This window comes from Zalophus californianus, chromosome 1 (assembly GCF_009762305.2).
Source record: "Zalophus californianus isolate mZalCal1 chromosome 1, mZalCal1.pri.v2, whole genome shotgun sequence".
NCBI lineage: Eukaryota > Metazoa > Chordata > Mammalia > Carnivora > Otariidae > Zalophus > Zalophus californianus.
The window spans coordinates 183441882-183469060 of NC_045595.1; the positions used below are offsets into that span (position 1 = coordinate 183441882).

Consider the following 27179-nt stretch of genomic DNA (forward strand, 5'->3'; position numbering starts at 1 on the left):
GGTATGTTTTGCTTTCCAACTTTTATAGATGTTCACATTAGCCACAATAAGGCATTGTCATCATGATCCAAGGGCATAATGGAAATCAGTTTCTGACAGAGCATATATTGTCCTTGAAAACTGTACTGACGAAATGAGGGGTCCAAGAATACTTCAAAGAGTAAAGAATAGATCAAGAGTCCTTCTACAGGTTTAGGAATGATGAAAACTATTACGGTTTTAATATTATTTGTTTAAAATATTTCTTACCCCTATATCCAAGTAATATATTTTAAATATTTATAAATATGTATATATAATATACCATATATTATATATCTCAAAATATATGAGCATAATCTGGATAAACACAAGTAACTCATTGAAGAGATGTTGAATATCTTTTTTCTTAAAAAATAAATAAGTTGAATTTATGATTCTGATTAGCTGCTGTATGTTTGCCTGGACCTTTTATGCAGAAAGTGAGTGAAATTGATCAAACAAGTATATGCTAAACGTATTAATAGCCTGACTTTTATTTATTTATTCTTGTTTGTTCACTATCATATTTGTCTACTATTTAAATTCTCTAATTATAGTCATAGATAAATTGCATTAATTTTGTACAAACTCTGCCTGAGTAAAACACATCTCTCAGTTCTAAAAAGCTATTCATTAAATGCACAACTTTCAATTTGCACTTAGGTTGGAAATGATTATTTGTTCAAGTCTACTTGTAGCAGGAAGTTGAAAGACCAATAATGTACTTGTTTTAAAAAAAGAACTGAATATCAGTCTTCTCCATTCAACTTTGCATGGTCATTATCCTTTTCTTACTCTACCAATAATAGCTTCTCATCTTTTTTTTACAATGAGTCCTTCACAGTCTTATACTGAATGTAATAATATCGTGATACTTTTATGTTAACTTTATTATAAATTGAAAAATTCTGAACCTAGCCTAAAGTGATTGTAATCGCCCTGAATAGAAGACATTCCAAAAGGCTGTTCCAAAAACACAATAGCAGTAAGGAAATGGAGAAAATTGACTCTAATGTAATGACGATTGATCATGTCTTTTCACTCTAAATTAGTGGTCATGGATGTTTCAAGGATATATATTTGGTGAAAAATTTTGAAATATACATAACAATACTCGGTTTTCTAACCCTGAAGGCAACTCTCTTCTTTTACACCCCAGTCATGTACGAGTTAACTCTGCATCCTACAAGGATGTAATCGCTAAGTTAGTCTGGAAAGCAGCAAAGGTAACTTGGACTCAAAGTAACACTTCTGTTGTCAGGGGTTACTGATGGGGGAAGGGAAGTGGCTGGAAGGGGAAGGAGTTATGGAAATGAAGAAGGATTGTAGCACACACTACATAAATTCAAATGCTATACATATATTTGGAATGGGATCTCAATTCTGTTCTATTTTTGCCTTTTGCGTTTTCATTTATTTAGTTTACACATGGATGATGAATTTATGAGTTGGTTGTTGCTGACCTTATTCAGTGTATCACTGTCTAACAGCATTCAGCTGTAAATTATAGACATAATAATTTTGTAATTACATTTACATTACTATTTACATCTCAAACACAATAAAATCATGCTATTTCCTAAGCTCTAATATCAGGAAATATCTTCTATGGAACTTGGTGGAGAGTCTGCGTCATTTCAGTTTACATGAGAATTTCTCTTTTCCTCCACAAAATTAAAGGTCAAGGGAAAACCATGCTAAGGGCTTTAAGTTCACGTGTAAAGATTGAGTAATATTCTCACTTTTAAGATAGATTTAATGATGATGTACTGAAGTGTTTTTGCTCAGTGTTATAATACTTCAAATCACCAGCCATCATAGGTCTGCCTCACTTTATATCTCCTTTTTGCGCCAATTTGCATTACTGTTGGGTTTGCTAAACTAGAAACTAAAAAGAAAATGTGGCAATTAATAGTAAATGCTTGAAATCTTGTGACGTTAGCAACATCTTTACGCTGATTTAAATTTGTTACCAGTATTCACAAATAAAATATTTCTGAATTTATTTTGCAAAATAAAAATGATGTCCATGGCATTGATGCATTTTCAGTGTCATTTAAAATATATGCCCCATGTTCTATAATCAGCACATTCATATATTAGCTTCTACCATTTTAACCTACTCATTTAATCTGGAGTAGCTCTGCATTTTCAAGAATAAAATTAAGTGTTATTTTACATAAGTGAAGTGCAGTAGTATTTGACTATATACACAGTTCCTCAATTTATATCCAAATAACGCGTAATAGAGAGCAGAACAGAGGCTTTTTCTGCCAAAAGTCTCTGAATTTTCTTCAGAAATGTTCTTTTAAAATCCTTTGTGTTTTCAAAGCCAGTCTACAGAGACAATTAAAAGCAAAAATGAAATGATAGATCACATGACAGGAGTTTAAATGTGAGGGTTTTTTCCTCCCTTAAACATTGCAGCAGGCATTACAATAGCAGAGGGAACGAATCAATTAAATCCATTTTCCCCTCCGCGCCTCCAAAGCTGCGTGCGTAGTGCTGCCGTGTAGTTTAGAGCCGGAGCAGTAGGACCCAGGGGCCTCCGCAGCCACCAATAGAAGCCCACACTTGGACCTATTTGCATGCAATGCCTTCTGCTCTGCGCATTAATAGTAATACAGATAACGGGTTTCAAAGAATTCTCTACTGAAGAAGGATTGGATTTTTCCAGGGTGCTGATACTGAGAAGAAACCCGACTTTACACTCTCCCTAATTTCCCCACGTTTAGGTTTAAAAGTCCCAGACAGCTTTGGCTTGCTTTAAACTCGGGGACGTCTCCGTGCACAGCAAAGTTGGAGGGCTGCGCCGGCACCACAGAACCGCTAGATTTCTGAAAACAGTCTTATCGAAGGGTAAGTCTCCCAAATGATTGCAAAGGAAGTGACAGCCGGCCTTGGATCTGTCAAAAGGCACACTCTTGGTTTTACATCGGTGGTTGCTGGAGTGCAGAATGGGTGCGGACAGGACTCTGCAGTTTGTCCAGAAATTGTGACTGGGGTATTTGGGGATAGAATCAAAAACCTTCAGGCTAAATCGGAAATTGCAGCCGTACGCTCGGGCGGGATTCAACAAGTTTCCCTGCAGGGATGGGATGCGATGGGTTTTTGGTTTTTGTTTTTGTTTTGTTTCCTTGCAAGTTGTTCTGAGTGTCCGTTCCGGGTGGGCTGCCCCTGCTTCACAAAGAAGTTTCGGGATTTGTGTCTGTTGTGTGTGGCTAGGTTAACCCTTGTGTGAAGAGATTCTATGCCGCATTTGGGCTTCCTGGGGACACACGGGAGAACCGCTTCTAAGGATGCTCGGAGCATCAGGGGCCTGCTGGAGCTCGTGCTGGGCAACTTCCCCGCGTAATCTCGGGGTCTCTGACCATACCGTGGTTATGATGTGGACGGAGGCGCAGAAACCCACAGCTCCGAGGCCATTTGAGCTTCCAAACTTTGAAAGCGTTCTCTAACAAGGAGGATGAGAACGGGTGCTTTGAAAATATGCATTACTAGATGAATTTTGATTAACTCTTAGTGATATGTAGGCAGTGAAGTCTTTCAGGACCTGCGTTTCCAACCTGCAGCTTTTGCCTGGACGTGTAGTGCTGATGTAGAACGGTGGGGGTTTAAAGCTAAAACGGGGGGGGACTTTATCTGAGGGAGAGAGGAAGAGGGAGAGAAAACAGATGAATGAACAAGGTGCGTCCCATTTTTCACACACAGAAACCACACGCGTGGGACGTGCCAGGAAGCGCTCCAGTTAGTGGCGTTTAGCTGGAAAACGTATTGCAGGGAGGTCCAGGCGCCTCTGCATTATTGATGAAGCGCTGTGCCTTTCTCGGGGCCCTTCTCGCTCCTTCACCCTGCCGCCTTTTCCCTTCCGCGCTCCTCCTGCCTGGGGCTCGGGGGTTGGCGTGGGTGCACCGGCTGGCGCGGCTCAGCCCCGCAGCGCTGCGGACACAATGGGGAGAGGCAGGCAGAGCCCTGCGGGCGGGCGGAGCGGGGAACTCGGCGTGGCAATCCGGCTGTCGCAGCCCCTGCTGCCTCTCGGTGGGGGCTGCAGCGCTGCGGTGGGTGGCTGCTTGCGGCCGGCGGCCACGCGCCCAGACATCCCGAGGGCCCCGCGCAGGAAGGGCCGCAGAGGTCCTGGGTTATCCATTTAGGGGCCACTGTGCTGCCGGGCAGACAGGTGGGGCGGGGAGATGGCATGCAGAGGCATCCCGTTCCGGTCTTTGGTTCAGAGCTGCGACTGCTACCTGAAAATCCCTGGGATGCACCCCAAACGTCCTAGAGAACCTGCACTCCCGAGGGGGAAGGAGACGAAGAGGAAAGAAGGGAAACGTTGATGAGCCTGCAAGAGAACGGCAGCGAGTGATTTGGGGCAATTCTGGTTATCTAGCCAGGCTTTTCTTGGCGCTTTTAAGTGGGCTGCTTTAGATGCGGCTTTGAAATAGGCTTCCGTGGCCTCTCTGTGGCTCTGAAGGGGCAGGCTTCCAGACCCAGGAGCTCACTGGAGACTCCTTCTATAGATGAAGGAAGGAGACTGCAGGGCAGGGGCCTTCATTTCGCAGTGTCATTTAACCCTGACCTCAGCACCTCCCACCCTTTCACGCCCTCACCAGGGAGTGCCCTGACCTTGCAAACTCCTCTGGGTCATCTGCCCTGTTTCTTTTTAAGTGATTTTATCAGGCTGGATGTTTCAAAGGCCTGTTAAGAAATGGTTTGTGTATTTCAAGTAGTGGTGGGAGATTGTTTAATTTGGAGGTGGATCCTCAACCCCCCCTGAGCATTTGGAGGAAGGGGCAGAGATGAAGGACTCTATAGAATGGCCCACCTGGGGCGTTGGTTGCTTGAAGGGGAACTTTCAGAGGAAATATCCCTCTTTGAGCACATGGGGGGAGACAATATCATTGCATTCTTTCCCCACTTTCCATTTGTCCGCTTCATTATCGTTGTTTGGGAACTAGGATGTAATGTTAAATAGAAAATATTTTGAGACTCCATTTGTTTATTAGGAGGCCAGCTAGAAGTGTGGTAGCTAGGCTTTCAGGCCCAAACTTGGATGCTCCTCAGACCTATTATTTCGGGAGATTCAGTTTGCTACTGCAAAACCTGCCTCTCTTCTGTATCTTTCGAAAGCTTTTTGAAAGGCATGCAGCATGTTGATTTCATTAATGGGGTTTATTAAAGGGTTAGTGGGTGTTCCATCAAGTCCTCCCTTTCCTCCCCCAAAAGGAAAAAAAAACACACACACATCAAAAACCTCAGCAGCAACTAAGAACAAATATCCAGTAGGTAAGGGGACTTTTTGTGTGTGTCTTAGGAATCTATCTTCCTCCCACAGGAGGAGAGGGTAAAGCTGAGGAGTATATAAGGGTATGTAAGGGTAAGGAGTGGGGGCATTCACCTCATATGGTTACCATGGATTTTGGACTTCCTTTAACCCTTCTCCACATAGCTTCCTGCATGCATCTTCCAATTTAGCCCTGTGTGATCTGCAGAACAGAAACAGATGACACAGCTGCAGATCTCTGATGAAAGCTGGCTTCAGAAAAGAGCTGATAATCACAGGTTTGGGGGATTTTTCCACATACTTCCTTTTACTTCCGTTTCCTTCCCTTCCCCTGCCCTTGAACCAGTGTTAGCATCTTCTGGGCTATATCCTGCAGAGGGTTAGTGATTTCCAGTGGCATAGCGCTGTGCTGAGTGTGGGAGGAGGGCAGAGGCTCAACAGCTGCTCAGGGAGTCCCAGAGGTTTAAAGCTTTCTCTGTCTCTATACTGCACAGAATAGAGAAAGATATCCGAATATCTCCCCAAAGAGAATTATATTGGCCTGTATAACTGTCTTTATTTTACTGCATAATGGAATCAATTCAGATGCAAAATAACATTGGTTATAAATGAAAGGGAAGCCATACACTTGCTTGCAATATTTGGAAACTAATGTACTCAGCTGTGAGATCTCACCTTTTGGCATCCATCTATACTTGATATATTAGGAGCTATTTTTATTTACGCAAGATTTACTGTGTTACTTTCATCATGAGGCTGAGCAACTCAAGACACTGCTAAGATGTGAATTTTAAAAGAAAAAAAACAAAACAAAACAGGGCAGCAAAGCAAGCCCCTGGCAGCTTGATGAATGAGCGGGTGCAATGCACCATTTGAAATGTAACTTGAGGTAAGTTTCCATCCAATCCACTAGAGAATGAGTTCCTCCTTATTGCCTGGAAAACTCAACTGAATTTTTCTCTCTCCCCCTCTCCTTTCCTCTCTTTCTCTGTCTCTCTCTCTGATATCTGAGATCAGAAATATAACCATAATAACATACAAGAGGTTAGACTTATAACCTGGTCACATAATAATTTATCTCTCTAAATTTGCTGTTGAAGTGAGTGAGCAATACTACTGTTAATGTATTCTCGGTTATATCTAAAATATATTAGTGGCATATGGACCAGCCAAACCTCCAATGTTATAGGAAATAGGGGTGCTAGAAAAGTAACTGACTTACCCAAAGCCACATAGGAGAAAATTGTAGACACAGTGTTAGCATCTTACCTGCAATAGATATTTCATTCAAATTTTCACATCACCCTTTTGAGGTAAGACTTTTATTAGATTTTTAATATATGAAGAAACTGAAGCTCAGAGAGGTTAAGCAAAATATACACAGCCATTCTTCAAATAGGGGAAGATCCACAATTGGAAATAAGTTCTTGCTTATGACAGAGGACATGCTTTTCCCATATACCATGGAATTATATATTCCCCTCATATTTAAAGAAGAAGTTTTATTATTTTTAAAATTTTGTTTCAGCACTCATAATTTTTTATTTTTTAATTTATTTTTATTTTTATTTTTTTTAAGATTTTATTTATTTATTTGACAGAGCAAGAGAGCACAAGCAGGGGGAACAGTAGAGGGAGAGAGAGAAGCAGGCCTCCCACCAAGCAGGGAGCCCGATGCAGGGCTTGATCCCAGGACCCTGAGATCATGACCTGAGCTGAAGGCAGACGCTTAACCATCTGAGCCACCCAGGCGCCCCAGCACTCATAATTTTTTAATCTCCTAAATACCTTTTCATGTCCTAACCCTTTTTGGCACCTCCCTCAGACCAATCTTCTATAATCAGTGACTTTCCAAGGATGTCAGAGCCAGAGAGAAACTTCTTTTTTTTTTAAGAATTTTTTTTTATTATTTATTCATTTGAGACAGAGAGATACAGAGTGAGAGAGAGAGAGAGCAGGAGTAGTGGGGGGAGGCAGAGGGAGAGGGAGAAACAGACTCCTTGCTCAGCAGAGAGCCCGGTGCAGAATGCGGGGCTTGATCCCTGGACCTAGAGATCATGACTGGAGCCGAAGGCAGATGCTTAACCATCTGAGCCCCCCAGGCACTCCGAGAGAAACTTCTTTGGTAAGAAAGCCTACCTATAACCACTGCCCCAACTTTACCATCATCTTTGGAAGTTAGAGAAAAAGCACAAAAATTAGCGTCATCATTTACTTTGAAATTTGCACAAATATGGCCAAGGAGTCTGGGAGAGTCCATTATGTCATTCTGAGACAGACGTTGGACACCTCCACCTTCACATTTCCACACACATGGCTTCTCTGATCTGCAGGTTTCCCTGCCTTTACTGAACCAAATCCTACTCATTTGTTTAGGGTGGTTCATGTTCCTTCTCCACCATGTAATCTCTGACTATTCCAACACTTACCGTTTTTATATACCTATTAAATTCCATTAAAATTACAATTCTGCCATTTAATTTGGTCTTTATTTGGAGTTAGGAGGAGTAAGCTAACATTTCTGGAGCATTCACTCTATATCATATCTTTTTACATAAATTCAGATTCATAATTTACATAAATTCAGATACATAAATTTACATAAAGTCAGATTCATTTTTCTATTTGTTCACTGTATTGACTGTTCAGTCACCTCAGATGGTGGGATGTATTTCTAGATTTTCAATAGTGAAATCCAAATTTGCTATCTCTAGTCCATATATTGCTCCTGATTGCCACACTTGTATTTCCAAAAATCTACTTGATATCTCCACCTAGAGATATATTGCAAAAATTTGTGAGGAAATATAGTAAAGGAAATTATTCATAGCTACATGTTTCATTCCTCCTGCCATACTTGCCCTTCTACTTGTTTTTCCAAGTCATAAATAGTCCATCATGCATCCAGGCAGAATCACCTATGACATGTCCCTCTACCTCATCCACCTCATATGAGTAATGGAAAAAAATACATATGTATATTTATTGACGCTTTTGTTTTTCTTGAACCTAGCCCCTTTTCTCCACAGACAGCCGTGCCCCCAGTTCTCACTTTTATTGCCTGGGATCAGCCTTCTAAGCTAACAACTCACCTCCAGTTCTGCCCCACTTAAATCCACATGCATTGTATCTGCAAGAGTCATTCATCTTTCTAGAGCACAACTGATGAAGGAAGTCCAAACTCCTTTCATGTCATTCAAGGTGCTCCATCATTTGGATTCAGAATTCCTCCCTTCAGTCTTCAGCTTTATCAATTACTATAAAAATCTACTTGTGTTTTCTCAAATACTGAGGAGATATCATTCCTTTCTGCTTTTGTTTGTTAGAACTTCAGCTCATAATGGTTCTCACTTTTCTTGATCCTTGGATCTTTGGAAACACAAAAACAGGTGTTGCCTTTCTGTGGAGATCTTCATGTTAAGCAAATAGATTTAAATATGTCCCTTTCTAACTTTTCTTAATAACATCTCTGAAATTCTGTTGCATTTATTTATTCATTTTTATCAAGAGACTGAATGTTATTTTCCAAACTTTGGCCACTGAACCAAAGAAACCTCATAATCAAGAAAAATAATACTGAACTATCACCCATCACCCACCACCAGACTTAATACATTAAAATATGTGGGGATGGGACTCTGGAATCCACATTTTAACAAGCATTTCAGGTGTAACTAGGCATATGGAATTTATCACAACAGTTGCTCGCCAACTCAGCTAGGTCATTTGGTGCTTAATTTGGCAGTTTGGGGGAAGAGCATTAACATAGCTTTTTAGATTTCACTGAGGACTATGGGCAAGTCTTTTTGATTACTGTGCTTTAAAGAAACATTTGATCACAGAGTATAGTATGTCAAATCATGTGATATTACAAATCATTTGAAATTGCTTGATTATGTGGAATTTCATTAATTTCCTTTATTCAGATATTGCCCAAATCCCACACAATGCTTGTAGCATTTACAGATTCCAAGCATATTTGTGAGAGCTACCATTCTATCTACCCTTCTCAACATTTATATTGTCAATTTCTTAATTTTACCTGTTGAATAGTTTTAACTTTTCTTTTCTGATTGTGTGTGCAGTGAACATCCTTTCACTGAGAATTCAGGTTTCCTCTACTATGAATTGCTTAAAAATATATTTTACCTGTTTTTTTTCCTTCTTTTTTTTTTTACTGAGCCATTTGTCTTCTTCTTTTAGATTTATAGAAGTCCTTTGTATATCATATATCCAAAATCATTTTTGGTATATGCATTGAAAATATTTTTTCCTAGGCTGCATCTTATCTTTTCTGTTTCTTTTTTTTTCTTTTTATTTTTTTGGTGTGTGTGCATCTTGTTTTTTAAAAAAAGTATATTTTATTTCTTTAAAAGTAGTAAAACTTTTCCATTATGTTTTCCATCTTTTTATGTCTTGTTTTAGAAACCATTCCTTATGGTGTAGTCATAAAATATTCTCATATATATTTTAAGTTTTTAAATTTTGCTTTTTTACATTCAGCTCTTCGATTTATCTAGAATTGATTTTAGTTTTCATGTGCTGAGAAATGTGGTTGTCACATATAAATGTTCCATATGTGGCTGGATTCCTTTTTTTTTTTGCCTTATAAGGCTATTTGGCATCTGTCCTCATTTGAGACATATTTTTTTCTGGTCACTGTCTGCCAGGTTGGTATGTGGACCATTGTGTCACTGAACCATCGCCATGTTAATGAACCAGAGTAAAAGCATTAATTAAGATTTCAACCCAAATAGGTTTATATTCAGTTAGAATTAAAGACCAGTGCTTTTTATGACAAACTGTATAATCTCTTTAAATGGTTTGTGAGTTGTTCATGCATAATGAGTCCTCTAGCTATGCCTAGCATAATTTACTTCAGTTTTAGTTCTTAACAGAGAATATTAATGAATATCCCAAAGACACACTTTGCTTGTTTATAAGACTCTAGCACAGTAGATCAAAGGCAGAATCAGGACTCACTCGAAGAATGAAGTGTGATTGACCATTTGCCAGGTGAATTATATAAACCAGAGGAGGAACAATATTTTAGCACAACAGCCAACAACTTCTGATGACTGCTTATCCCTTGAATAAGCACTCCAAAACATTAATACAATGGCAAAAAGTTTAGAAAGGAAATTATTTCAGTGCACTGTACATATTATATTACATTTTACCTTGGAATGAGGAACTGGGGGACTGTAAAACCACTTCACCTGCTTACATATAGTCATAGACAGTTTCTGTAAGAATTTGCTTTTTATTCTATAAGGAACAACAAAATACCAAACAAACATGGTTAGTGCTAAGCCAAGTCTTGGATTATTTAAATATTGGGCATGAATTTAAAAGATTTTAAGAATGGTCTGGTTTGGCAAATGGAAGAATCTTATATTTATAAGCTTCCCTGAAAAAAAGGAAAAAATTTAAAGAAAGCCTCTGCACCAAATACAAATTACACCCAGCCCATTAATTCCAATTCTTTCCAATTAATGTCTTTTGTCATAACTTGGATCAAGGAAAGGAACTATTTTAGGGAAAGAACAAACTCACAGAGTACCTTTTCTTATTCGTTCCTTTTGTTGCCACTTGACTTAAAGTCTGAATTCTTCAGCACACTGCCTTTCACACTCAGATTTGGATGTGTTCTAACTTCTTTCCATTTCTCTCACTTCCCTAGACGTAGTGTCTCTTTCAAGGTACCACACACTTACCACCCTTCAACACGGCACTTTGTTTCTAACTAATTGCTTTTGCCTTTCTATCTTCTTAAAATATCCTTCTCTTTCTCTGTCTAGTGAGTTCATATTCATCCTTCAAGATCTAATTTGTTGCCTCCTTTTTGAGGCATTTCCTAATTTTCCCCTAGGAAGCTCATCTCTCTTCTATTTGTGTTTTGGTAGAAGTTAGCACCTACCTATACTCCTCTTTTTCTTTTTAAAGATTTTATTTATTTATTAGAGAGAGAGAGAGGGTACACAAGTGGGGGAGGGTGGGTAGAGGGAGAGGGAGAAGCAGAGTCCCTGCTGAGCAGGGAGCCTGTGGACACAGGGCTCCCTCCTAGGACCCTGGGATCATGACCTGAGCCGAAGGCAGACGCTTCACTGACTGAGCCACCCAGGTGCCCCTATGCTCCTCTTTATTACAAGCAGTATTTATGTATCAGTTTTAATGACCAGATTGACTAACTGGGACAAAGATGATGAACAATTTCTCAGTGTATCCATCTAAACCTGCTATTACAATATCATTGAGTATATTCCCTATGCTGTGCCTTTTAATCTCGAGACTAAATTTGTTTTAAATAGTTACATTTTACATAGTCAATAGCCACATCTGGCTCATGGCTAGCATATTGGATTAAGCAGGTATAGAATAGTCCATCATCTCAGAAACTTCAATTAAACAGTGTTGGGAAGAATAAACTCACAGTAAAATTTGGAACGAATGAATGAATGAATGACAGAGATACTAATGGCCTTTGATTTTCAATGGACAGCTGCCACTGAGTTGGATTATAGAACATGATCATGTTGGTGAGGATAATTTCGCAACTTCACAGATTTTAGCATTTCCTGGCAAGAAACACATGATCTCAGCCTAACCAAGGAGGGAATGACAATCTGAAATACCAAAGAAACCAAAGAGAGGGGCGCCTGGGTGGCTCAGTCAGAAGAAACCAAGGGGGGAGCCATTAAAGCTATTCTTTGATGATTTCCTTACATATTCACCCAAAGCTTGTTTGCCTGAGATCACAGTACAAGAATCATCATCTTTTAGACACAGGCATATGAGAAATAGGGTTGAGCCAGTGGGAACAATTCCATCTCTTAAGATTTAGATTCCTTCACATGTGGAGGCAAGTACACTCACTCTTTCTCAAATATCAAATATAATTTTATATTAATACCCATTAGGATGACTATTACCAAAAAAATAGAAAATACCAAGTGTTGGCAAGGATGTGGAAATATTGGAACTGTTGTGCACTGATATTGGAAATGTAAAATGGTGCAGCCACGAAGGAAAATAGTATGATGGTTCCTCAAAAAGTTAAGCAGAATTATCAGATGATCCAATAATTCTGCTTCTAGGTGTATGTCCTAAAAAATTGAAAGCAGAAACTGGGATAGATATTTTTGCTCCCATGTGTATAGAAACACTATTCACCACTGCCAAAGGTAGAAACAACCAAAATGTCCATCAGTGGATAAATTGATAAACATGGCATTTTATATACCTACAATTAATTATTATTCAGCCTTAAAAAGGAATGAAATTCTGATCCATGCTACAGCATGGGTCAACCTTGAAAAAATTACCTTATGTGACAAAAGTCAGACAAAAAAGGTTAAATACTTTATGATTTCACTTACACACGATACCTAGAATAGTCACAGCATAGGGACATAAGTAGAATGGTGGTTATCAGGGTAGAGGGGAGCAGGGAATGGGGATTATTATTTAGTGAGTATAGACTTTCTTTTTTTTTTTTAAAGATTTTATTTAATTGACAGAGAGAGAGAGAGAGAGGGAACACAAGTGGGGGGAGTGGGAGAGGGAGAAGCAGTCTTCCCGCCAAGCAGGGAGCCCAATGCGGGGCTCGATCCCAGGACCCTGGGATCATGACCTGAGCCAAAGGCAGTCGCTTAACCAACTGAGCCACCCAGGCACCCCAGTGAGTATAGACTTTCAGTTGAGGATGATGTAGAAGTTCTGGAAATGGGTAGTAGTGATGGTTACACAACAATGTGAATATACTCAATGTCACTGAATTGTATACTTTAAAAAGGTTAAAATCATAAATTTTATGTTATACATAGTTTACCACATCAAAATTATTTTTTAAAGATTTTATTTATTTCTTTCAGATAGAGCAAGAGTGTGAGAGAAGCAGGCTCCCCGTAGAGCAGGAAGCCCGATGTGGGGCTTGATCCCAGGATTCTGGGATCATGACCTGAGCTGAAGGCCGATGCTTAACCAACTGAGCCAGTCAGGTGCCCCTACTTTGACAAATATTTATTAAGCCCATTTGTGGTTGGGCAACCTCACCCCTTAGAAAAAGATTTATTGTTCCAATGTGGCTTCTTGGTGCTCTTTAAATGTTCATTTTTGGGGCTTCAGCTTCTTTCAGCTCTTTTGCTCTCTCTCTCTCTCTCTCTGTCAAAAAAATAAATAAAATATTTAAAAAAGATGTTAATTTTCAACACAGCACCACAGAATAGTCTCTCTGCCTATTAATATTAAGAGAATGGCAATGAGCCAAAAGAGATTTCATGGAAAATGAACATAAATAAATGCAATGGATCCATAAATACAATGGATCTTTTTTTAAAAAAAGATTTTATTTATTTATTTGACAGAGAGAGACACAGTGAGAGAGGCAGCACAAGCAGGGGGAGTGGGAGAGGGAGAAGCAGGCTTCCCGCCAAACAGGGAGCCTGACGTGGTGCTCGATCTCAGGACCCTGGGATCATGACCTGAGCTGAAGGCAGACGCCTAACGACTGAGCCACCCAGGCACGCCAGTGAATCTATCTACCGTATGGGATGCACTATATTAAAGAAGCACATTTAATGGAGAAAAAAAAACAAAACACCTTAACAATGAGTATTGTGCTTCTGGATAAGACAGCTGGTGAGGTATGCTGGAGGTTTTAGAATGAAATGACTGCATAACTGGATACAGTGAGGTAGTCCTGAGCCCCCAGGAGGACTTTGGGTTTGGGTGATGCAAAGTGGCCAATAAGGCAGTGCCTTAGCCACCTGCACATGCAGACTACTAGATGAAAGTAATATGATCAAATGGGATTACTCTGTGACACCAATGTATGCGGGTATTGTGAATTGCAGATCATGGAGCATCTGCTCCTTTGCTGACTCCTTGAGGGGGCAGGATATGTACAAGGGAGGGTCTTTGTCGGGATGGTGAGAACACTGATTGCTCTTGGTGCTGGAAACAGAGAAGCAACAGTCTCATCCTCCCCTTTCATGTTTTCTTTCCTTCCTGTAATGATTCACCTTCTGATACAATATTGCTTTAATCCATTCTCCTATTACCATGAAATTTTCTGGGTAGGTACAGTTTGACATCTTATGGATTACTCCTTTTCATAGACAATGATCTGGCGTACTTAAAAAGCACCCTGAAATTTACTGCCCTTGGTACAGTGCACAAAAATAAGGCTTTTCATGCATCATGCAAAGGGGCGTGAGCCGTGGACTGTTTTTCCAGGAGGGTAAAACGCTGGGCTGATTCTGTCACGTTCTTTCGCCTGATGCTGTTGATTACAGGTGTTTTTCCATCAAATTAAATTGAGCTTAGTAAACTTGAGGGCATGGAAAGAAGATCCTGATTTTATTAGCTTGTTAAAATGATATTCCAACTAGACAAGTTAATCAATTAGTTTCATTCTGAGCATAGTAGGTAATTTGGGGATATTAAAACTATTATTAAAGTGGTATTAGAGAATGAGAGCTTGGACAGAGGTAGGGGAAAATATCAGGAAAGAATTTGTCCCTTTTTCTTGAGAGCTGTAGCGATAGCTAACATATTAGTGAAGACATTCTTTATTTTGTCTTAGTTGCTAGTGTCAAAGCGGCAAAGAAATGGGGGTCATAGCTCTTCAATTTTCCTCTTCCATATTGCTTCAACTTTTCCATTAACTGCCTTCTTTACTTATTTTTATAATTATTTCCACTTCAGAAAAAAAGTCCTTGAAAGTTCTCAGAATCCTTCCTCCCCTGGTTCTCCCTCCTGTATCCTTTGCCCTCCTCTTAAAAATTAAACTTCTTGGAATAGTATCCTCTTGCCTTCCCTTGGCTGTCTCTAATTCTTCACCCCTCAACCAACTGTAGATTCCTACAGCCCTAATCTGATCACAGTTAGATCTATAGGTTTAGAATTTGCCAAATCAGTGGCCGAGCTTCAGACTTCACCCTACTTTAGATTTTTGTGGAATTTGAAATATATCGAATAAATTTCAGGACACCATTCTCTTCTAGATCTCCTCCATACTTCTGACTTTTTTACTTCTTGCTCTGCTGCCTCCTTCTCCTCCACCAGTCTCTTCAGTGTTGCTTATTCCCCAGATTCTGCCCATAGAACTTTCGCTTGGTGTTCTGCATGTTCTCCCTCTGTGATTTCCTTCACTCCCCAACTTCAAACTTATATAATGGAGAATAAGATGATGCTGTGTGAATAATAATAATTGATGATGATACGTGTAGATAGTGGTATTTGTAGAGCATCTTGAGAAGCACTTTTATACTTGTCTGGCATGGAATTCTACAAATTGCCGAGTACACAATATCACCACCCAAATAATTGTCCTCTAGATCTTCAGTATTATTTAGTTCTTCCCCTCCATACTGTCCTAGGTCTTTTGAGTGAAATCTGTGGAGCAGCCTCTCAAATTGGGATTTCCCCACTGTTTATATTTGGGAATAGCTAATTTTTTAAATTGTATCTCAGAAAAATCTTTCCAGTTTTCCCCCTTGTCTTCATTACCTCTGTAAGTAAAGTTACCTAGTCTATCCTTATCTCCCATACGGAATTTCATATTGGATTCCCTATTTGTTTTCCATAATTTTGTCTCTCCTTGATTAAGTTTTCCTTGTTTAATGCTGTCAGTCTTATCTTTCTAATATTGTAATATGCCAGTCTTCATTGTGCCACTCTTCAATTAAAAACTTCTCTCCATTGCGTATGTAGTACAGTTTAAACAACTTAATATAACTTATAAGCCCTTTCCCCATCTGGACACACCTCTCTGCCTTTCCTGATTTTCTTTCCCTTGACCAAAATACCCTACCTTCTAAAGCCCTTCCCATGCTTCCATGGCATCTCTACTTTTCCTTTTTAAAAAGAGCCTTATTTTTTTTTTAAGATTTTTATTTGGGAGAGAGAGCGAGAATGAGCAAGTGAGAGAGAGAGAGAGAGAATGCATGAGCAGGGAGAGGAGGGAGAAGCAGACTCCCCACTGAGCAGGGAGCCGGATGTGGGGCTCCATCGCAGGACCCTGGGATCATCATCTGAGCTAAAGGCAGATGCTTAACCAACTGAGCCACCCAGGAGCCCCTAAAAAGAACCTTATTGCAGTTACCAAACACCTGTCTTCCTCATTAGATTGTCAGCACCAGGAGGGAAGGATAAATAAATTAAATAAATTCCCATTTATTTGAGAATGGAAGGTGATGTAAATAACAATCTATTAAATATACATTTAATTATAGAGAATTAATGACCAACTCAGTTTCCCCTTGTATATGGAGGTATGGGATACTGAATAAATTCAGGAAAAATATGAAATTATTAAGATTTAATAGCAAGAGAAATTTTTACATAATTCACAAAATTATAACACTGGCACACTACTTTGGGCTTAAGCATATTTTATTGACTCTTTTTTATGCATGAAGACTAAAACCGTCCCTAAACTTGTGTTCTCTACCCTCACTGTCAGCCATTGTTTCCTAGTAGAAAGAACAATACATCCCAAGCTACTGCTCCACAAGTTTAGGCCACATACCTACATGGGAGAACTCATAAAAAAACTCTTTTCTCTGGAAGCTTTAGAACAGCTAAGTATATTGCAAGATGAATCATTTGTTTTAGTCATAGAATTTTTGATGTTGTACATAAAGAGTTTCATAATGCCTACATGTGACAGTAGCCCTACCACTGAAAAAAAAATGAAGATAATTTAAGAAAACAGAAAAGACCACCTGAAAAAAATGGAGGGCTTTGCCATTTGGTACCATATCTATTATTTCCAGCTAAAACTTTGGAATAAAACCAATTAAATTTAAACAACATGGTTTAAACATGCATGCGATCCATATGAATAATATAATTCTACATGTAAAGACTACAAATGTTCTATAATCAATCTCTTCCATCTGCTATAAAGATAATAGAATCATGCTTTTTATGATTTGAGCAAGATTTATTTTTACAAATATTTGTAATAGTGTATCACAAATTTCCCTTTTGTTGACTACTGCCTTATAACCTCTGAATCTGAATATCCAAACCAGCATTTTGTTAAATGCGTAACTCCACTATCAGACAACTAATTGTTTCTTGAATTCATTTTAACGTAATCCGCAGATCTATTTGAATTTCTACCACTATGTGTTTGTTATTTGAAATAATTTATATATAAATGTATGTGTAAAACTCATAAAAATATTTTCAAAATTGAAAGTATCAATATGCTTGAATCCATCAAAACCTGCAATAGTATATTTTTCATGGTTACTGAACAGCTATGTATTTTATGACCAGAAACCCAGGTAATAAAATGAAAGAAAATATGAGGACAATTTTACCAACCCTATTATCAATAATTTTACATATTGATATATTTAGTTATACTGGCAACTTCAGATTATTTTTTGTATTGTTTATCTTTATAGTGATGTTATTTGATCATTTATTCTGTCTTCAGGTTTTGTCTCATTATTTGCCATTTTGGATTTCCTCTTACTGGTAGATTTTTTTTTTTCCTGAAGCCCAGCGCATATTTATCCTGCACATTTCTCAAATATTAGTCCCATCTAACATTTAGCCATTTTGATCAATCTCAGTTTTTCTTGGGTATCTTTTGGGTTGTGAGGTGGCCGTAAATAAATAGAATGTTCCATCTGTGATTGTGTAGAACACCATACTCAGAGGAACTATGATTTCTGATTAAAGTCTGTGTAGGAGTCCCAGTAACCTATATAAGTCCAGATAATCAAACATATTTCCAAAATAAATGAAAATAAAGGGATGAATGCTCCAAGATTCCCACACATTGTGTTTCTAGGTCATAGTCTCCCCAATTAAACATTAAATCTAGAAATACATCTACAAGTGAAGTCTACTTGTGTTTTAAAAAAAGAAAATCCAATTTGTAGAATGTGAGTTCATATTCCCTACTTAGAACTGTATGATTTAGGGACTGGAATATGCCTTTGTATAAAGAAAATAATGTTAAATATATAATTTAGAAATTTAAATAACAATTTGTGTCAAACCTCCTTATTTAGGAGATTATAACTGATGGACAGAAAATAATGTTAAAGTAATACATACATTAGAAATTACATAATGTAAACTAGGATTCAGCATATTCATCAAACAAGTCTTATGCAAATATACGTTATCACTGTAATACAATATGTATATTTGTTGAAATTATTACTTTGAGTCATATCTGTTTTTAAAAGTTGGGCTCCATTGTAGATTCAATGATGGTTTTGAGTTGTTTTGTGGAATAAAGAATGCAAATTAAAAAATATTAGGTATAATATCCCAGAATATTAGAGGTGGTAGAGAATCTGGAGTGTATTCCTAATCTTATTACTTTATAGGTGAGAAACCAAAGGCCCAGAAGTGGAAAGTGACATCAAAAGAGGATAATTGAGGTAGAAATTGAGATAATACAAATAAAAATATGTATTATAAATTGATTGAAATGATGCTTGCTTGGAAAATACTTTCTGTAAACATGTTTCAGAACAAGATGTTGGAAAAATTTCAAGTTAGAACCTAGACTAAAAATTTATGATTTAAGTACTAAAGTGGTAAAGTGGCAAGAAATTTATGAATAGAAAGCCTATATCACAAGTTGGCTATTCATGTCTTTCAGCAGCCTGGTTCTTTGCAAAAATCAATGTAGATGTTTCTAATCTTTGATCTCCAAAATTTTGGTGTTTTTAAGGATCAAGGAAAATACGTGAATCATATCTATGCTATACAAAAATGTTCCATTTCCTTTCTGGATGGATGTATGAAAAGAAAAGATTTGAAAAATTTTCCATAAATTTAGTTTATGATAAGTCCTGAAAAGGATGAATCCAACTAAATATCCCACTATCTTTAGAAATAGGGGGGAAGTATATAGATTGATTTATTGTTTACTTTCTTTTTTACTTCGCTATAAAGTTCCAAATCATAATTTTGTATGCTGTTGCCAGGGCATCCATAAAGTAGCACCACAGCAAATCTGATGCAATTTGCATATTGTCTCCTTCATGCAATAGAGCTGTGTGAAGAACATATGAAGAAAAAGATAGATTCACAGTCGGGAACATTTTTAAGAAGAAAAAAAAGGAAGCTATGGATGAAGAAAAAAAGAATAAACTGGCTTGACCCTAAGCCAATTAAGTCCTTAATGAACTAATTTATTGCCTTATAATTATAATGCTATTCTAATTAACTAAACTTTAGTATTATGTTCCGAAAAGGAGAAAACACATGGCATTTGTGGAACCTTTGCTATCTGTCTTGTACAAGCATTTTTACACAGTTACTTTATTTAATCTCTTCCCACAATTGTAGAATTGGTATTATAGCATTCATTTTGAAATATAAAGAAGGAAAGGCTTAAAGACACAGTCTGTGAGAAGCAAAGGTAGACTTTGCCCCTCCTTCTGTCTGGCTCCAGATTCTCTATGCCATACTGCCTTGTATTTCTTCCTTTACATTGAATGTGAATGAGTCTCCTTATAAACTGCTCCGAAACATTTGGCAGTCAGCGAAGATTGTTATAAGAACGAAGGAATTACATTAATTCAATTGACTGTTAAAAAAAAAAAAAGCAAGAACTGGGTTTTATTTTGTTCCAGAGTTGGTAACTGCTAATAATGTACATTAGCAATTCGACAAGGTCCTTTCCCTTTTTTGGAAAGCACCTTTTAAGTATTATTCGATTCAGATGTTCTATGTCATAGATACCAATGCTGTGATTGAAGAATTTGTTTTCAGCTAGACTATTTCAGGGCAGGGCAGGGGCAGCCAGTGACGATAGGGCAATAAGCCGTGTCTCTGTGACTGACCGGTTGGAATAATGCATGCAAGCTGGGCTTACTTAAGGCAAAAGCACTGTGAATGTTTGCAGCGCCACCTTGTATCATTCCAAACTGTAAGGCCACTTAACTAGCACACTTCTGGCTGAAATAGAAAGTTTGAATAGGAATAATCATTGGGTACAGGTTATATCCTGGATTATAGAAATGTTGGCATTTAAGGCATTCATCCGGGAGAGGGGTTTGTATACGTGTAGTCAAGAAGATAGAAAAATAGATATATAGATGGATGGCTAGATAGATAGGCAGATAGATGGCTAGATAGATGATTAGATAGATAGATAGGCAGATAGATGGCTAGATAGATGATTAGATAGATAGATATAGTCAAGAATGACCCGATTTTTTTTCTTTTTCATTGTTTCAAAAATTAGGAGTTTTAAAATGTAGTAATTGTGTAAATTTTTAATAAAGGGCTCCTTGCTACTATTTATTTTTCTCCATACATAACTTACTTTTGTTATGGAAGAGAAGAGTTTTCCTTGACAACAGGACTTTTTTCTTATCAGTCCTTGACACAGCACCTCACACAGATACCTGCTCCTCCATAAGTATTTTGCATATTTTTTTGCTAAACAAATACCATTCAAATGCCATTGGATGGTAGCAAAGAAAGGAAAGTCTACCTCAGGAAGAAGAAGTTACTATTTGGCAAGATGTTTGCTGAAAACATGAAGCAAAAAAGACACAAGAGATTTTTAGTACTGGGAACTATCTTCTTGGCTCTGTTTGCCCCTCAGAATATCATTGCCCAACAAAAGGTGGTCTTAAGCACTAATCCCCAAACCCAGTAATGTCTAAATGCTTTTCCATCACCAATGCTTGGGGCAGAAAGCATTTCATCAAGCATATTTGTTTTTGAAGGAAGCCCCTATAAATACAACTGCTAATGTTGCAATAATAATTAGAGAAGGAAATAGCAAAGAAATCAAGAAGTATCTCCTGAATTTAACAAGAAGCAGTCAGTCTTGTTTGGGACAGAAGCTAAAAAAAATTCTAATGAGAGCCACAGGGTTAAATAGACTTAATAAATATAATTAAACAGAAGATCTGGATAGAGAAGTACCAGGAGAAACACACTTCTATAGCAGTACCGTACTAAGTGTTTTTACCATTTACGGTAGTGAAATGGGTCTTACAATTAACACCAGAACTACCAAATGCTTAACGGGTGGCTGGGGGACAGGACTTAGCTGAGATGAGTTGTCTGTGTGTCAAAGGGTCTTTAATCTTCCAGCAGGTAGCCCAAACTCTTCACATGCTCCCAACTGCAGCAAGACAGCAAGCTGTCTTGAGCACAAACTGTCCCAACTTCACTTGTAACATTCGTTAATGTCTTCTTTGCCAAACCAAGTCACATAGCAACCCAGATTCAAAATTTGGTGAAACAGACTGCAATTCTTTTCTTTTCTTTTTTTTTTTTAAGATTTTATTTATTTATTTGACACAGAGAGAGAGAGGGAGGGAGGGTGAGCACAAGCAGGGGGAGCGGCAGGCAGAGGGAGAGGGAGAAGCAGGCTCCGTGCTGAGCAGAGAGCCTGATATGGGATCATGACTTGAGCTGAAGGCAGACACTTAACCGACTAAGCCACCCAGGTGCCCCCAGACTCCACTTCTTACTTAGAGAATCTGCACTATCTCATTGGAAAGGTGTGGATTTAAGGAAGGGAGTAATTTGCAATCATTTTTATATTCTACCACGTAGTCCTTTCATATCTATCTAGCAATTATTTGTATAATTTTATAGATATCAATATAGTCAGTCCTGCTGTGATGTACAGAATGTTAATTGGTAGAGTGAACATAATTTTAACTTTTGTGCATAAATAGTAAGTTTTCTTCACATAAAATATTCAACACTGTTTTCCGTGAAAATGAAAAATTAAGACAATTAACAGATGAAATGCACTGACATTTATTTAATGGATTCTTGCATGCAATACCACTTGTTTATAGGCATATTTGTGTACATTATATAAAATTTGAAAATTCACCAGGGTATGCAATTCAGTGTATATGCTTCTTAGAAAACAGAGGATGTGTTAAAGAGGGGAGATTACCCGGTCTGAAAGAGTGCCTTAAATGGTTATAGTAGGATCTCCTGAAGTGCATTCAGTTTTAAATTTGGTAAAATTCACTACTTTTCTGTCAGAGTTAATGATTAGAACTTTTATATATTTTAGAGATAGTTTGTCATAAAATGGAATAATCATATAAATGATTTGAGATTGTCAGCATGAAACAGGTCTTAGAGTTGTTGATACTAACATTCTAAACTGGATCATTTCCCCCCCAATACATGAAGATGAGTCGTCTTAGAGAGTACTCAGAAAACTTGAAATCATTAAAATCAATTGTCTGTGATAATATTCCTGATTTGATTATTGGTATATTGCTTTAGCAGAGTATCCTAGGAAAATTACTCACATGTAACAAGCTGTGAGCCTCCTATTGGTGGAAACAGTGGACTATAGGTGCTGTATGTCCAGTGCTTTGAAGAATGGCTAGGTCTAAGAACATACTCCAGAAAGGTTTCTTGAACATCTTCCAAAAAAATAATACTTTCCTCAGTTTTTTTCTTTTATCACTTAAGTCTTTTTTTTTTTTAAAGATTTTATTTTATTTATTTATTTTAGGGAGAGAGAGAGAGAGAGAGAGGAAGAGAGAGAGCACATGAGGGGGGCAGAGGGAGAGAGAGAATCTCAAGCAGACTCCTTGCTGAGCACAGAGCCCAACTCAGGGCTCAATTTCATGACCTTGAGATTATGACCTGAGCTGAAATCAAGAGTCGGCTTCTTAACCAACTGAGCCACTCAGGTGCCCCCCAAAAAGTAAAGGTGGAAAGGCCTCAGTTTACCAATTGACATTTTATTTTGAATTTTATTGAAATTTAGTATATTATCACTATTAACATATTGTATCTATTGACTGGAATATAATTTCTTTGAGTTCCCTAAACTCCCTCTTAAGGAATCAACCCAAACCCATACCCTATGAAAGGACAAGTTGACGTGGAAGGAGTATTTGCCAAATGAGCTCCAGGGTCACCATGTTAAAAATAGTTATACTTTATTTCATCTCTCTGTCTCCCCTATCAACTTTTAAATATTTTCTAGATACCCTTCTGATTAGCCCCTCTAGATTTGGGCTCGCTGCAAATTGACTGTCTCAGCAGCTCTTGACTTTAAAGTCTCTTGATCATGTCACACAAGTACCAGAGATAAAGATGAACGACTTAAAACTTCAGGAAATGATTAATAGCTCTTATCCTTTGTTTAAAGCCGTATATTTTCTTGCCTCAATTCTATAAAACTTCAGACACTAACACAACAGGATGTTTAACACATCCTGTTAAACATAAATCCATCTGCATGCATTTCTTTTCCTACACTCTGGGTGATTGTGAGAAAATCAGAAACAGTTTGTGTACTACCCATTAAGTCACCATGTGTATCTAGTCCTATGTACTTGCACAAACATCCTAAGTCAGCTGGGACAGAATTAATAGTTTTCTCCACTGTATTCCAGTAGCAATCAGCACACATCATTTTATGATATGTCTGTCAATATACTGGCCTCATCTATCTTGGGAGTCTGTGTCTTCCAGTAGACTATGAGTAACTTCTGGCAGGGAGCTAATTCCTCAGGATGCATTCTGCCTGGGATTGTTTACAAGTGAATGAGTGATAGGAATTAAAATTCTGAATGGATACACAATACAATAGCCCTAGTGTTCTATTACAAAAACTCTGTGGCAAAATACAGGTCACACTTCCTTTGAAAATATCCCTTCATCTTTACTCAAGACAGTGAAATACAATTAGTCAAATCGTTGTGAATGGATATCCTGCTAGTCATAAACTTCTTGTTCATAACTCTGAGGAAAATGATTGCAGTTCTCACACCTGTACATTTCCCTCTGAGTGTAAATACACCTGCAGACCTTTTATTATTCTCTAACTGGAGGGTTGGTGAATAAGCTCAGCATGGTTGAGCAGAAAATGTTGGAGGATAATTGGATCTGGAGGCTAAGGTGGTGGGAATGTTAAAGACTTTATGTGCAAGATTTATTTGTATCAAGTCTACATTATATTTGAGAAAATTCAGATTTTATTTTGTCATTACCATTCTGGATTTTAAACCACTAGTCAATGTTTAATGCTTTCTTGGAGACTCTCCTACCTCATGTTGTCTTTAAATCTCAGTAAAATGTTTATTTTCTTTGTGGGAAAATCATTTATTGTAGATGCTGGGATTCTAAAATAGCATACTACTGAATTGAAAGGAGAAACCACCTCATCATTTAATTTGTGTTAAACTTAATTATTCTAGAGACTCTGCTGAAAAAATAAAATTGGCCCTGTGAATCTTGAGCATTCTGCAGGATGAACAGTACTCTCTGGCTTATTTGAAGAGATAAATTATCAATCCTCAAAGGGATCCTAGGTCAGTCTTTGAAGTAGATGGTGAAGAGGCTGGTTTCCAGTGGGAGTGTGGAAGTTGGAGGGAAAAAGATGCGCAGATAGGTGGCAAAAGGAAGAACTAATTCAAGTCAAACAAAGGATGGGGGTTGGCAGCGGAGAGAAGAGCCTTAGGATTGAAGAAAGACTCTAGGGAGAAATAATTAAAGCAGGTTTATTCCTTACACTGTTCATCATTTGGTGAGCTGAAAAGCCCTGACAGCCTTGTCATGTGTCTTTTGTGTGCTTAGCTCTGTCAGGTGATTTTATGAATCACTTATTTTCTGACAGACCTGTTCAAAAAACTGTACAGTATCCCACAGGTGGAATTTGTTGATAGAACAAAGAACATCTGTTATAATTTTACATTTCTGACTTTAAACAATGAACTGGGGAGGGAAATGACTTGTTTATCCATTGACTGTCGCCCTGCCTCCCATGTCCTAGGGAAGTTAAGCTCTAGGAAATTCTTTCACTCATTTCTCTATTTCTAGTTACCAATTTCTAGTATGTAGTAGGTGCTCAATAATATTTGTTAAATTAATTAACATATGAATTAATTAGTTTTTGTCTGACCTCTTGCCTCCACATAGGTAGGCTTAGATTAGGTATTAGCCATTTGATGAGTTGAGAGTTCTTACATCCACATTTAGAAAACACTAATGGTGCCATAATCCCTTTCAAATCTGGTATTGTTTACTTTCTTCTCTGCATCCTTTGTCCTACTTATTTACTTCACAATTGGGACCTTTCTTTATATAGGCAGCTTTTCCTAAACTACAGGGTGTCATATATATTCCTAAAACACTGTGTGTGCCCCTTACCATCCTCTTTTGAGATTGTCTATATTTGGGATGTATTCTGTTTAGTAAACAGTAAGATCTAGGAAGATAACCATGTATGTTATCTTGGTCACTGAGTTTCCCTAGTATTTAATTTGGTACCTGGATATAATAGCAAATTAATAAATGTTTTATTTTTAATGTTTTAAACCTTGATTTAATTTAATTTATTTATTTGAGAGAGAGGGAACATGAGCAGGGGCAGGGGCAGAGGGAGAGGGACAAGCAGACTCCTTGCTGAGAGAGCGCACGCATGAGTTGGGTGGGGGGGAACAGAAGGGGGCATTTTAAGCGGGCTCCACACTCAGCATTCAGAGCACCATGCAGGGCTTTGTCTCACGACCCCGAGAGATCATGACCTGAGCCAAAATCAAGAGTCGGTCTCTTAACAGACTGAGCCACCCAGGTGCCCCAAATTAATAAATGGTTTTGAGTGAATGAACAGTACACACGATATTTTAAAACTGAAATTTGTTTTAGAGACTGGAAGCAGAGAAGACAGTTGAAATATATTCAGCCAACAATGACAACTTACTTAAACAACTATCCACATTACTTGTGAATGCAATGAATTAACAATTCAGGGGCACTGCCACTGACTTAGTATCTGCTGATGCACAGAAACTGAACTATATATTTAAGGAAAGCTTTGGAGCTCAATTCTAAGTCATCTGGCAGTTATTAGTACATGAATATCTATAAGTCTTTTTTTTTTTTTAAATTTTATTTATTTATTTGACAGAGAGAGACACAGTGAGAGAGGGAACACAAGCAGGGGGAGTGGGAGAGGGAAAAGCAGGCCCCCTGCCAAGCAGGGAGCCCGATGCGGGGTTGGATCCCAGGACCCCCGGATCATGACCTGAGCCGAAGGCAGACGCTTAATGACTGAGCCCCCCAGATGCCCCTATAAGTCTATTTTTAAAAGACTTTATTTATTTATTCATTTGAGAGAGAGAGAGAGCAGTGAGCAGGGGTGGGAACAGAGGGGGAGGGAGAGGGAGGGAGAGAATCTTGAGCAGACTCCATGTTGAGTGCAGAGCATTATGTGGGGGCTTGATCTCAGGACACTGAGATCACCCACTGAGCCAAAACTGAGAGTCCTTTTGCTTAACTGACTAAGTTATCCAGGTGCCTCTGTAAGTCTGTCTTTACAGTAGTTTCTCATAACTAGATAATGGGATGGAAACTTGGATGACTCCAAGAGCAGTGAGATATGGAACATCATTAACACTGTTTACTGACCTGTTGGACAGTGAGGCATTTGACGTTTCAAGGAGGTGGACCCAGGGAGCACAGAATGAATGGCAGATATCGAAAGTTACGATTTTTTGTTTGCCTAAGTTATCACCATTGCTCACTTGTGTTGCTGTAAGTCATAACCTAGTAACCGGCCCTAGTGTTTCCATTTCAGCCCCTCCCCACTATAGTCAATTTTCCTCACAACAGCCAGAACAATTTCTTAATAATGAAAACACAATCATATCTTAATTGAAAATTCCCAGGTCTCCCCTTTGCAATTAGGATAAAATGTAAACTCCTTGCCATTTTCACCAAAACCGCAAATGATGTGGGCCTTTGCTAACCCCTAGCCTCATTCCCACCATATTTTCCTCTAATTTGCTGTGTATCAGCCTCGGTAACCTGCTCTCTTTCCCTGGGACACTCCACAGTCACTCATGCTTCAGTCTGTGGTTGCTCTGACCTCCACCTGGATACT

The 27179-nt window shown here is 38.2% G+C and overlaps 1 protein-coding gene across 1 annotated transcript in view; it reads left to right on the forward strand.

Annotated features, from left to right (window-relative positions):
- The first annotated feature begins 2654 nt into the window (after window positions 1–2654).
- The window catches only part of ROBO1 (roundabout guidance receptor 1), a 1115645-nt gene continuing 1091120 nt past the window's right edge, over window positions 2655–27179 (forward strand). Inside the window, 1 exon segment of the mRNA XM_027585188.2 lies at window positions 2655–2880. The gene's annotated coding sequence lies outside the window, so the exon portion shown is untranslated.